The sequence below is a fragment of the Orcinus orca genome, chromosome 20 (assembly GCF_937001465.1).
Source record: "Orcinus orca chromosome 20, mOrcOrc1.1, whole genome shotgun sequence".
NCBI classification, from domain to species: domain Eukaryota; kingdom Metazoa; phylum Chordata; class Mammalia; order Artiodactyla; family Delphinidae; genus Orcinus; species Orcinus orca.
Window position 1 is genome coordinate 20,601,159 of NC_064578.1, and position 13,732 is coordinate 20,614,890.

The 13,732-nt window shown below is 41.8% G+C and overlaps 2 long non-coding RNA genes across 10 annotated transcripts in view; one reads left to right on the forward strand and one right to left on the reverse strand.

Annotated features, from left to right (window-relative positions):
* LOC117197007 (uncharacterized) overlaps positions 1-10,823 on the forward strand; it is a 234,244-nt gene extending 223,421 nt beyond the window's left edge. For 2 of the 4 annotated variants that reach the window (XR_007474104.1, XR_007474106.1), the window contains one exon: positions 1,511-10,823. This is a non-coding gene — a long non-coding RNA (uncharacterized LOC117197007). The remainder of the gene's footprint in view (positions 1-1,510) is intronic. The other 2 variants (XR_007474105.1, XR_004477474.2) reach the window with 2 other exon arrangements.
* The window catches only part of LOC117197006 (uncharacterized), a 93,776-nt gene that overhangs the window by 67,369 nt on the left and 12,675 nt on the right, over positions 1-13,732 (reverse strand). The gene's annotated exons all lie outside the window — the stretch shown is intronic.

Below are 13,732 nucleotides of genomic sequence, written 5' to 3' on the forward strand. Positions count from 1 at the left end.
GAACTAAAAAGCTCCCGCACAGCAAAAGAAATGATCAACAAGATGAAAAGGCAACCTAAAGAAAAGGAGAAACTATTTGGAAATAATATATCTGATAACAGGTTCGTGTCCAAAATAGATATGAAACTCAAAAAACTCAACAGAAAAAAAAAAATACCCAAACAATCCAATTTAAAAATGGAAACATTTTTCTAACGAAAATATTCAAATGGCTAACAGATACATAAAAAGGTGCTCAACATCACTAATCATTAGGGAAATGTGAATCAGAACCACAATGAGACATCACTTCATGCCTGTTAGAATGGCTTCCATCAAAAATACAAGGGATAACAAATGCTGGTAAGGTTGTGGAGAAACAAATCCTGGTAAGGTTGTGGAGAAAAGGGAACCCTTGTGCACTGTAGGTGGGGATGTGAATTGGCAATGCCTCCATGGAAAACTGTATGAGGTTCTTCAAAAAATTAAAAATAGAAATGCTGTACGACCTAGCAATCCCACTTCTGGGATATGTCCAAAGAAAATGAAATAACTATGTCAAAGATATCTGTACCTCTATGTTCATTGCAGCATTATTTACAATAGCCAAGGCTTGGAAACATCCTAAGTGTCAACCCACAGATGAGTGGATAAAGTACATGAGATGTGTGTGCATATGTATATATACATACATACACACATATGTACGTACAACAAAATACTATTTATTTCCATAAAAAAGAAGGAAATCTTGCCATTTGTGACAACATGGTTGGACCTTCAGGGCATTATGCTGAGTGATATAAGTCAGAGAAAGACAAATACTGTATCATCTCACTCATGTGTAGAATCTAAAAAAAACCTCAAATTAATAGAATGAGATCAGATTTGTGGTTTCCAGAGGCAGGGGGAATTGGGTGAAGGTATTCAAAACATACAAACTTCCATTTATAAATGCTGGTGATGTAATGTACAATATGATGAATATAGTTAACGATGCTGTATGGTATATTTGAAAGTTATTAAGAGTAAATCCTAAAAGTTCTCATCACAAGGAGAAAAATTTGTAACTATATAAAGTGATAAACGTTAACTAAACTTACTCTGGTGATCATTTCACAATATGTACATGTCAAGTCATTTTGCTGTACACCTTAAACTTATACCACCTTGCTTGTCAGTTATATCTCAAAAATCCTGGGGAAAAAAGAGAATACATGCAAAGATCTAGGGTTCAAAGAGACATTTTTACACCTTTTCACATTCATGTCTCTTCTGATGATGGGAGCCCCACCTCATTTTTATCAAACATAAATACACCCACACAGCTCACGTTGTACTTTCAATTTTCACTTTTGGCAAAAGAAGATTATTTATGTAATTTCATCTGTTCTATTTATACAGAATTGTGTAAGGTGAGTTATATTTGACTAGTTACAATGTATTGTTTTGTGGATGTTTAATTAAATGTTTATTCATTTTGATTTGTTTTCTTTTCACATATATAATCTAATACATCTATATTTTCCAGACCTCAAACACTTTTGCAGGCTCTTGACATCACTGGCCCTAAGCATCTTGTATATAGGGCTGAGAGGATGAACCAGTTCTGAAAAGGAGTAGGACCTTTTCAGGGACTCGCACGGCGTTGTTTGCCCAGGGAGCAGACGGTGAGTGGGGATGGCGAGGGTGGATACTTCTTGAAAGATGAGGGGAGGTGGGCAAGGGCAAAGGACATTCAGGAGCTTATATTTCAAGCTGAGGACTTCAGGCCAAAATAAACGCAGAGCCATGGAAGATTTTTAAGGATGGGGTGACGATCATAGTTGCACACTGGTTGGTGGTTTGGAGGATGCCCTGGAGGTGGGGGATGGTGAGGAGGCTGCTGCAAGTCTCCCATCTCGGAAGCAGCAGAGAGACTTCCTAGAACACAAGGTGAGGACGGTGAGAAGCCCGTAGAAAGGAGACAGAGCAGCTGAGGGCTGGACAGGAGGCGGGTCTGGGGAGCAGAGTTTGGGCCATGCTGAGGACGGGACTGTTGGTGGGAGCATCTGTGTGATGTGTGGGGATCTTTGTAGCAACCGGGCTGCTGGGACACCTCATCCTTCTCAGGCTGTAACCAGAGGCTGAAGGTATCCCATTAGCGCCATGGGGCTTTTCCTTTTGGAGGAAGGAAACTGTGAGAACCAGGAATCTGACCTATGACCCTGGCTGGTCCTAAGGCCTGCCAAGTGTGCTTCTTAAAATGTCAGCAGCCGTCTCTTCTGTGGGAAATATCTTTCTTTCTCAGCCCCTGGCTTATGCAGACCCCAGGAGGGGGGCCAAGGGATCATGGGTGATACCAGAGTCCTCACTCCCTGCTGTTCCTAAGTCTGAAAATAGGAAGGCAGGAAACTCCAGAATTGACGGTTGACATGAACAGCTCTAAATGAGCCTAGCAGATGCAGAAATAGAGCATCTTACTCTCAGGCAAAGAGGTCTGTCATCCTGTGAATGGCAGAAATAATCATGAGGATGATATTGACACCAGTCCATATTTATCGTGCGTTCGCTGTGTACCTGACATTGTGCTAAGACCTTATGTGTAGTTTCTCATTTAATCCTCATGACTTTATAAGGTAGGTTCAGGGAGGATGCGCAAGAGTTAGGAACAGACAAAGCTGGGATTCTTATCCAGCTGCCAACTCTAGAGCCCACTCTCATTTGACGTTTCTGCAACTCTTATCCTTTTGATTCAACTCATTCAGTGATTTTTCAACCGGGGATGATTTCTGTGCCCTCAGCCCTCCCACCCAATGGACATTTGACAAGATCTGAGACATACTGGATTGTCACAGCTGGGGGTGTGGGGTTCCTACTGGCATCTCGTAGGTAGAGGCAGAGATGCACAGAACAGCACGTAGCACAAAGAATTACCCAGCCTCAAATGTCAGTAGCTGAGATACCCTGACCCAGTGACAGGGGCCAGATAAACATCCAGTCGTATCAGCACAGTTTTGGGATGAACACTTTCCTCCACCTTCTCCCCTTCCTTTCTTCTACATTCAGTTGTTGTTACTCATTTGTTCCTTCATTGAAGAAATAGCAACACTCTTCTGAAGGTTTTTGTAGCTTCCTTGATATAAACAGGTGGCTTGTCTTCCTTTTAATTGGAAAGGAAATCACACCCTGTTGTTTTCACCTGGCTGATAACTAAACTTGGGTAGAGAAGATATTCTCCCTGAGAAAACATTGTGTGTATGTCAGTACTTCTCTAAAAAAAATTTACAATTCGGGGTATTAGCTGGAAGTCTAAGGACAGTGTTGATCTCAGAGCAACGTGTGTGTGTGTGTGTGTGTGTGTGTGTGTGTGTGTGTGTGTGTGTGTGTGTGTGTGTGTGTGTGTGTGTGTGTGTGTGTGTGTGTGTGTGTGTGTGTGTGTGTGTGTGTGTGTGTGTGTGTGTGTGTGTGTGTGTGTGTGTGTGTGTGTGTGTGTTGGTAGTGGTGGCAGCGGATGCCCTAAGAAAATCGGTCTGATCCCAGAGAAAACAATTAGAACCATGTGGTTTAGCATTCACCACTGTTTTCAGAAGCACTGCCAGAACATTTGAGACGAAGACAAAGGGCTCATTCATGCTCAGCAGCCCACACTGGGGGACAGCAGAGTCCCCTGGATGGAGAAAGGCAGGCGGTCTGCCGGCCCCCACCGTTAGGGCTTTATTAATGGGGCAAACACAATTTAGAGAGTCAATGAGGGGTCCAAACACTACTGCTGGTCAGGGAAGAATCCTCCCCAAGCAGCCCCCCTCTGTGCCTGGGGAGCTCGCATACAAGGGCTCCCCACCTAATTAGTGTCCTTCTGAATGTGCAAAGGCAGAAACCCACAAGGGATTTCTGTGACTATTTAATTACAGTTGGGTCTCTTTTGTCTTAAAACAGGCTGGAGTCTGCTAGTCCAGTGCAATACCGTAGGGAAGCTGTACAAAGTCTCCTAATGAGTTGGCTTCTCTGTGTTTCTGTCCTTCCCTGAGGGTGAGAGAATTGTCTACTTCGAAAACTGACCAAGTGGAAGTAGCAACCTGTTGAACTTCAGGAAGCTCCAGAAGTAATGAGATTCTCATCAGCAGAGCAATTCTAACCTGGGCAGAAGAGTCTCTTGGCATGGAAATGTAGAGAAAATTTGAGAATGAAATTCACAAAGAAGAGGGAAGAGAGATGCCACTAGATTTAAGATGCTCCCCAGATCTGGGATTTTAAGCTTAGAAATAACAAAAAAGTCCTTATGTACAAAAAATGCCTGGTACGGTGGAGGGGGAGCTTAATGTTCACTAAATGACTGACTGAACAAATGAAAGAAAAAAGGCCCAGGGGACACTTAAAGAAATAAATATTTTAGCATAAATTCCCCATACTAATGCAAAAATTCCTCCATAAATTTAAGTTAGGGATCAAATCTTCATTTGAAATTGGTTTCTGGTTATAAAGAGTCCTTGGCTTCATAGGACCAATGGCTTTTTTTTTCCTCTTTGATACATTCTTGTTTTATACCCTCTAAACTTCAGGGAAAATCTTTGGGAAACAGTAATTTTGAGATCTTAGGGAAAAGAGTATAAGCCCAAGGAAACGATTGTTATTCTTTCCCTTGGAGAAAATTAGTGGGTAAGTGCTGAGTTGTAACAACTTGCATAGAAAGCTGAATATAAAACCCCAAACAAAGGGCAGCAGTTGAAGCAAGGAAATATCCTTGCCTTTTTATTTAAAGCAAAGTGACTCAGCAGGGTGTGTGGAAAGTGAAGTTTAATGATGTGAAGTTCAGAGGTTTGCATACAGTCTCCTGCTCTGCCACTGACTTGCAAGGTGACCTTGAAGAATCACGTTGTCTCTCCCACTTCCTCTTCTGTAAGATGGAAGCAGTAATGTCCGCCTAGCAAGCATTCTGAGTATTTCTGAATACCAGGTAAGATAGTACCCATGGAGGATATTTAAAGATTGTATAACCCTATAACAAACGATCTTATGGTCATCTTTTTATGGTTATCTTGCTGCAGTGCCCAACCTCAAACACCAGGTTTTGAGACTGCGATACTTCTGCAAGAACTCCTCACTGTAGAAATTCTATTACTTCTATATTAACTATTCTTCTTGAAATAGAAGAAAATGATATAGGAATATCATTTTTACTAACTATCAAAATATCTACATGGTCACATTTTATTTATAGACATTGCCAAAACAGCCATAAAATGGGAGAAAAGACTGGACCAAGAGAAAGGGAACATGGGAGTGGGTACATTGTTTTCTTTTTTCTTCCCTTTTTTGTTCTTTCCTTCCTCCCTTTTTTCCTCCCTCCCTCCCTTCCTATATTAACATGACTGGCATATATTATGTCTCATGATAAAAAATGAATGAGACTGACTCCCTGATCTCAGTGGCTTTGAAATTTATTGGTGGTGAGGGTCAAATCAAAGGAGGATTGAAACAAAGTATCAAATGCATCTCAAAAAAGCTAAGGGGGGCATATATCTAGGGAGGCTTCCTGGAGAAAGAAATGCCTAGTTTGGATTTTGAAGCATGAATGGGAGTTTGGAAGGAAACAAAGGGTGAGTGAGAATACAGAACAAGGAAACTCCACGTGGTTCCACAGAACTGAAGGGAAGGGTGTTTATGAGCACATTCTAGGGAATAAGAGAAAACTAGGTAGAGAGACGCCTGACTGGGAAGGGCCTTCTCAGCTAAGAGGTGTTTTGATTTCACTTGAGGGTTATAGGGAACCATGGAAGACCTTAAAAGCAGGGTACTGATGTGATCTAATTATTTTGAAAAGTCATTCAGTCATCTATTGGAGACGGGATTGCAAGGGGGAGACTAGAGGCAGGAAGACCAGTCTGGGGGCTGTTGCAGTGAAGTAAAGGACAATGGTCAGCCTGCAGATCAAGGAAGTTAAGGAAAGAGAAAAAGAGGGCATCTGAGTACCTGAATGTTGCCCATCAGACAAGACCATTGCAATGAGTATCTGCAGGTCAAGGGGGAGCAGAGGGCTTCCTTGCGCTGCCCCACCTCAAGCTTTGACCCCAAGCACATCATTTTGCCTCCTTTAAAATGTTAATGTTTTTCTAATGCATAAAACAACAAGTTTATATAGTTCACTTTTAGACAGTGATTGTGTTTAGGGACCATACGTCTCCATCATCTGTTGGAGAACATTCCAGGTAAAGTGATAATTGGTTTGTTGGTTTGCTTTTAGAGATGGGACAACATTTTAAGAAGATGAACTTGGACATCTTCCCTTTCTTGCTTTCTATGTATAGAAGCAAGCACTTCCGTCATCTTGTGTCAATCACAGCAGGTCAAGTAAGGAAACGGTTTTAATAGGCCAGGCATTTTGAAAGCTTATAAACTTACTACGATAAAAAAATTTGTCATTCCTCCATGGATTTTGCATTGGACAATTTAGATGATGTGCAGTTAACACCTTGGTTGTAACCTACAATCGTATGATGTGGCTTTTCCACACCTAATTCACCAGAATTGATACCTTGAATTCCTTCCTTTTCCTTTGTCTTTTATTTTCTCCCGTTGCGCACTTATCCACATGACCTCATCCACTACTATGATGCTGTTTTACCACCTACAATTCAAACAGCTATTGTTTCAGACAGCTGCAGTCCACTGGGATATATTTGCAGCCTTCTGTGGGCCTCGATTTCCAGAGAAAACCTTTCTTTTGTATGTAGAGTTTCTTATTTTAAAAGACAGTTCCTTCACAGCCCTCTGCCTCCACCGTCCTCATTCTCATGTGACCTCAGCTGAGAACTCAATCTTGGAGATGTCCTATCTTTCTCAAGATTAAGGCTGTTAAGGAAAGGGACCAAAGCCTATGAAAAGGTTTTCCTTTGGAGAAACCATGACTCTGTCCAGTGTCAAACCCAAAGCCTTATCTTCCTCAGAAACGTGGATCACTGTCTCTTTCAACCCCTTCAGCTCTAAGTCACCGTGTGATTTAGGGCATGTTAGTGACTGAACCTCAGTTTTCTCACTTATGAAATGGAAATAATCATGTCTATCTCACAGAGATTTTTGCAGATTCAATCTCTAATATACGGCTTGGCAGGCACGTGTATCCGTAAGGATAGATTAGGTTCTGCTGCATTAACATTCAAATCCTGCTTCTCAGCGGCTTAAAACAACGAAGGATTGTTTCTTGTGCAAGCTGCACGTCCAATTGAGTCTGGGAGGGGGGCTCTGCTCTCTGCAGTCCCACAAGGATCCAACCTGACGGAGATGCTACCATCTTATGACATCAGCATCTCAGTATACCGGGGCTTCAGGGTGACTCAGATAATTCATGGTCACGTTTCATTAGCTAAAGCGAGTCACATGGCTATGGTGAACCTCAAAGGTACAGGGCAGTATAATCCTTCCATGTCTTTGGATAGATAAGAGAACTAGAAACATTGGTGTGGGAGGAGTGATGTAACCAAGGTGGCGACACAGGTCATTCCTGACTTTGCTCCCCCTCACAAGAAGAACAACTAACACAACTATTTATGAAAAAGACACCGCTGTGAAAACCCTAGAACACAGGGGTGAGGCAGAAGTATAACCCCTGCACCACAGCACCGAGACAGATGGCATTAGAAGGGTAAGAGAACTTCCCTGATCCCATAGTTCCTCCAGGGGGAAAATGAGGGCCCTGGTAGACATCCTGCTCCCCCAACATTGTCAGTTGCTTCTGGGGAGGCCCACTAGGGTCCTGCCCCATGGGGATGGTGGGGGAATCTGCAGGACTTGACCACTGGATTGTGATGGAGAAGAGGGGAGAGTCTTGCAGGAACCAGCATCTGGATCTTGACAGACTGAGTTCCTATTGCCAGTGCCCAAGTAGAAGTCCCAACCAGCGGCTGTGCTCAGCTGCAGAGCCAAGATGGCGGTACAGTCTGATCAGGGAATCTGGTGGGGGCACACGTCTGCCTGACTTGGCACTCCAGAAAAAGAGTCTTGCCATCTCTGGAGCCTGGTCTGCCTCTCTGCCTGGGCAGGGGAGCTAAGTCATAGCCTTGCCCCCTGCTGACTATAGCTCCTGGCCGGTCCCAACCAGGAAACCTGGCTGGAGCAACCAAGAAGCTACTTAGCCCAGCAACACTGGAGGTAAGAGCTTGGCCAGCAGCACTGACCATCTGTAGATCAAAGCCAGTGGCCTTATTTGGCCAGGGAACTTGGGGTGCAGCTTGGCTTGAGTCAAGACCCCAAACGCAAAGCCCTGCCAGCCTTGGAGCAGGTTCCGCTGCTCTACCCGGACTGCGGAGTTAATTCCTAGTCCTGACAATAAAATACTATTTGAAAAAATAAAATAAAATACTATTTGGCAATAAAAAAAAGGAAATCCTGTCATTTGCAACAACACAGGTGTACACTGAGGGCATCATGCTAAGTTAATTAAGTTAATTAAGTCAGAGAGAGAAAGAAAAATACTAATCTCACTTATATGAGGAATTTAAACACAAACAAAAAGCCCACCCAACAACAAACTCACTGAAAAAGAGATCAGACTTGTTACTAGAGGCAAGGGGTAGGGGTAGGGGAATTGGATGAAGTTCCTCAAAAGGCACAAACTTCAACAAAATTCATTATTCTTATGGATAATAAGTACTGGAGATACAGTGTGCTACTTTGTGACTTTGGTTTACACTGCTGGTGGTATACTTGAAGGTTGCTAAGAGGGTAGATCCTTAAAGTTCTTATCACAAGGGTAAAATTGCTTTTTTTATGTCTATAAAAGATGAGGATATTAACTAAACTTATTGTTTTAATCATTATGCATTATATATAACTCAGGTCATTATGCTACACATCTTGAACTTACACAGTGCTGTACATCAATTATATCTCAATAAAAGTGGAAGAAAAAAACATTGATTTGTACAAAAACACCTAAGTATCTAAACAATGTAGCCAGCTCCCACTTTAAAAATTATATCAGTAGGCACAACGAGACACTTCTAAAGATCAAACACACATACTTATGAAAAAACTGGAGTGTGAGCGAGCGAGTGAGTGTGAGATGCTGTGTGGGGCTGAGAGTGGTAAGTTAAGGGGAGCATCACAAATATACTGACAGTAATTGACTTTGGGTTGTGTTAATGATATGCCAGTTTGCTATAAATTTTTAGAGATTAAGGGGGTAAATAACTGGGTTAACTATTCAGTTAATAATGCATTTTGAATACATATTAAAATAAGGCCCACAGAAGCTGCCTGATATCCAGAAAGATCTCTTTGGCTCCCAAGAAGAGCCAAAACTCTCAGAGAGAAGGAGAAAAAAAATCTAGTAACTTTCTTCATGATCCTGTTGGGTTACCAGCAAAATGGTATTAGATGGACTGTTAGCTGTGTGAGGATAGGCAAGGTGCATCAACTCTCCCAGTTATTTTTCTTAAATGTAAAACAACAACAATAATACCCTATTTGGTTTCACAATCTTGCATTTAATGTACCGTCAAGTATCATTTAGGCTCCCGGTGACAGGGAACTTATTACATTGACAATGGGGCCATTTCCTTCCCATGTAGCGCTTTTAAAAACTTCTTTCTTATGTTAATCTGAAATCCATAGGTCATTAAGGACAAGCATCTCCTTCTGTCTATGCCAGTCCTTCAAGGATGCAGTATCTCCTTAGGTTCTGCCCACATACCACCTAAAATTTTCCATTTCGTTCATTTTGCCCTGGTATACATGATGAAACCATTTAAGCACATTTAAAAAAATATATAACAACTGTACTGGATACCACTTATGCTCTCAAACACTGCCAATTTGTCTTATATAAAATAAGCAGAAAGGAGGAGGATAAATGAAAAAGAATAAAAGGGAGTATGTCCAGTCAGAATGGCCATCATTAAAAAATCTACAAATAACAAATGCTGGAGAGGGTTTGGAGAGAAGGGAACCCTCCTACACTGCTGGTGGGAATGTAAATTGGTGCAGCCACTATGGAGAACAGTATGGAGGTTCCTAAAAAACTAAAAATAGAGTTGCCATATGATCCTGCAATCCCATTCCTGGGCATATATCCGGACACAACTATAATTCAAAAAGATACATGCACCTCATAGCAGCACTATTTACAATAGCCAAGACATGGAAACAACCTAAATGTCCACTGACAGATGAATGGATAAAGATGTGGTACACATATACAATGGAACAGTACTCATTCATAAAAAATGAAATAATGCCATTTGAGTGGATATAGAGATTATCATACTAAGTGAAGTCAGAAAGAGAAAGACAAATACCATATGATATCACTTATATGTGGAATCTAAAATATGACACAAATAAACCTATCCACAAAACAGAAACAGAATCATGGACATAGAGAATAGACTTGTGGTTGCCCGGGGAGAGGGGGTGTGTGATGGATTGGGAGTTTGGGATTAGCAGATGCAAACTTTTATATATGGAATGGATAAAGAACAGAGTCCTAGTGTATAGCACAGGGAACTATATTCAATATCCTGTGATAAACCATAATGGAAAAGAATATGAAAAAGAATGTATATACATGTATAACTGAATCACTTTGCTATACAGTAGAAATTAACATTGTAAATCAACTATACTTCAATAATTTTTTTTTTTTTTTTTTTTGCAGTACACGGGCCTCTCACTGTTGTGGCCTCTCCCGTTGTGGAGCACAGGCTCTGGACGCGCAGGCTCAGCGGCCATGGCTCCCGGGCCCAGCTGCTCCGCGGCATATGGGATCTTCCCGGACCGGGGCACGAACCCGTGTTCCCTGCATCGGTAGGCAGACTCTCAACCGCTGCGCCACCAGGGAAGCCCCAATAAAATTTTTTAAAATGCTGTGTGTGTGTGTATGCACGCTCATCTTTATTTCTGTAGCTGGTCATAAGGCCATGGTTGCTGTTGACAACTTTCCCCTTACCGGTTATCTACACTAATCATCATTCTTTAGCAGGTGGATAACCCAATCTTCATTCCTGTATGGTCTAAATCCTTAGTTGTTTCGCCTTTTTTGGTTGCTGCAGTTTTCTATTAGCTTCTAGTACTGCACACGGGAATACTAAAACTTGCCCAGGAGAATCCTCAAGGTTCTAGACATAGTGCTTTCTGACCCATTATGTAGCAGCAACTCACATTTCCTCTTGACGATCAGGAACTAACATGTAGTTAGGACAGTACAGTAACTTTTCCCTCTGTTGGGTTAGTGGTGGAACAAGCCTGAAATGGGCAGATGGCCATCGAGACTGCTGATTCAGTGGAACGCTGTGTCCCCTCGCATAAATATTTCTCCATTGGGGACTAAAACTTTCAAATCAGAAGAGCTCAAAGGGGACAGGGAGCAAATATTCTGTGAATGGGTATAATAATGAGAGGAGTTGTTCCCACTTTTGATTCTCAGACACATATATTCTGGCTGTAGGAGAAATAATTGTATATCAGTTGCTTACTGAAAGCATATACCACATATTTTAAGATATAACCCCAAGCTTTCGGGGTGTTGTTTCCTATTAGGCAACTATAACTGACTCTTCAGTACACCATTCCATCATTCTAGCATACTGGATGCTTTGGGGAGAATGGGACACATAAGACCACTGAATTCCATGAGTGTAAGCTCTTTTGCTATAAAATGAGTTCTGTGTTCATAAGCAATGTTGTGTACTCTTCCAGGACAGCAAATAAAATGTTCTCTTAGTCCATGGATGGTGGTTCTGACAGTACACTGTGGGCAAGAAAGACAAATCTATATCCAGAAACTGTATCTACTGCAGGGAAGACAAACCACTATCCATTCCATGATGAAAGGATCTTCAATGTAATCAACCTGACATGAGAGGGTTTCCCCAAAGAAATGATGTAATTATGGCCATACAAATCGTAATATGATGGGATATCTTAGCCCGATGAATCCTTTGGTGGGAATTTATTCTTAATAAATAATCAGATATAAAGAAAGTCCTTTATGCCCAAAGATATCAATCACAGAATTACATGCATTAGCGAAACCCAGAGAACCACCTCAGCATACACAGTGGGGAGCAGGGGATTAAGTGATGGCGCATAAGCTCAATGAATTATCACACGGCATTCAGTAACAGCATATAATAATAATGTTAAGTAAAAATAATCAGCATATAGTATTTGTGTACAGAAGATAATACTATTAAGATAAGGAGAAACCTATATGTAAGAAAGAAAAGCCTGGAGCGAATCCCGTGTCCAGTCAATCACCACGCACATTCAGTTGCTCTTCCTGAATATCTCCTGAGCCTGTGAACTTCTCTCCTTGTCCGGAACTACCATCTTCCTCCTGGCCATTGTTGACTATCATCAGGATGACATCAAGAGCCTCCTGACAGCCTCTCCCCATGCACCCTTACCACATTCAGATGCATTCTCTACAGTGCAGTCAGGGCAGTTTTTAAGATGTGAATATGATTAGAGAATATTCCTTGTTTAGAAATCTTCAATGGCTTTTCATTTAAGAACAAGTTCTAAAATCTTTCATGTGCCTTAAAAGGCTATATGTGATTTGACCACAGCAAACCTCTCCACCTCATCTTTTCTTGCCTTATCTACCCAGCCATGCTGGGACCCACAGTCAGTCCTGATTTCTGTCCAGATGCTTCTGTTAACAGGTACTAAGCACTTAACCTTGGATGTTAGCAGCAGTGAGCTTTAGGTAATAGGCTATGCAGATTTTATGTTTTTCCCCCTACTATTCTGTTTTCTTAAATATTCTTCATGGAATAAGAACCTCTGTTAACTAAAATCTCATTGATACTAAAAGAATGAATGCCTTCTTAGAGATATTTTTCATGTTCCCACTAGACTAGGAAGATTTACAAAAGGCAAGTTACTTCCAGGGTCGGCTAATCAGACCAGGAATTTCAAGCAGAATATCTACCACTGCACAGAAAGAGAAAGAGGGACTAAGTATCTGTGTCACCCATGTATAATTATGCAATAATCATAAATTAAGTTGAGAAAACGTTACCATAAGGCTGACAGGACTCAGAATAAATCTTCATAAAAGAGAATTAAGCAGTTGCCATGACAAGACTGAAGGAGTGAACAAGCGCCCTCACCTTTCCAAGCTTTGCGGGGGGAGTGCGCACTTCCAGCTCCCCAAGCCTCACCCCATGGCCTCCCGGGGAGATCTCCCGGGGAGATCACTCCCCAGGTGATCTCAACATGAACCCCTGCCGGTGGACTCACAGGGTTCCACTGCAGAAACAAAATCCTGCATGTCTCACAGTTCTGCTGTTGCCAACAGAATTTTTAATCTATATAGGAATTTTTTTTTCTTCTTCTCCTGTTTCTTTTTATAATTCAGCAGAAAAAGCAGTTCTCAGATTCTATCCCATCTATATCATTTAAATCTATTCACAATTATTTAAAAGTGCTAGAAGTGGCCATTTACTTTCACACATGTCCCTGCATGGAGTGATGTGTTTGGTGGTACCCCCTTTCTCCCTCCCAACTCCAATCACAGCTCTCCTGATCCAGGGCTCTATCATAGAGGATGCTTTCCCAAACAGCTTATATCCAGGATACAGCCTTGCACCACGATATCCAACATATCACTGGATTCCTTTGCTGGGTCTGACACAGCAGTGCACGGTTTACTGCTCAACTGATTTCAAGGTGGTGGCCATGGTCTCAGCAAGTAAAGGGGACTCAGCTTCTGTAACCGCGTGACTACTTCCTAGGTGCCAGCAGCAGATTTAGATGGCAGCTCCATGATTAC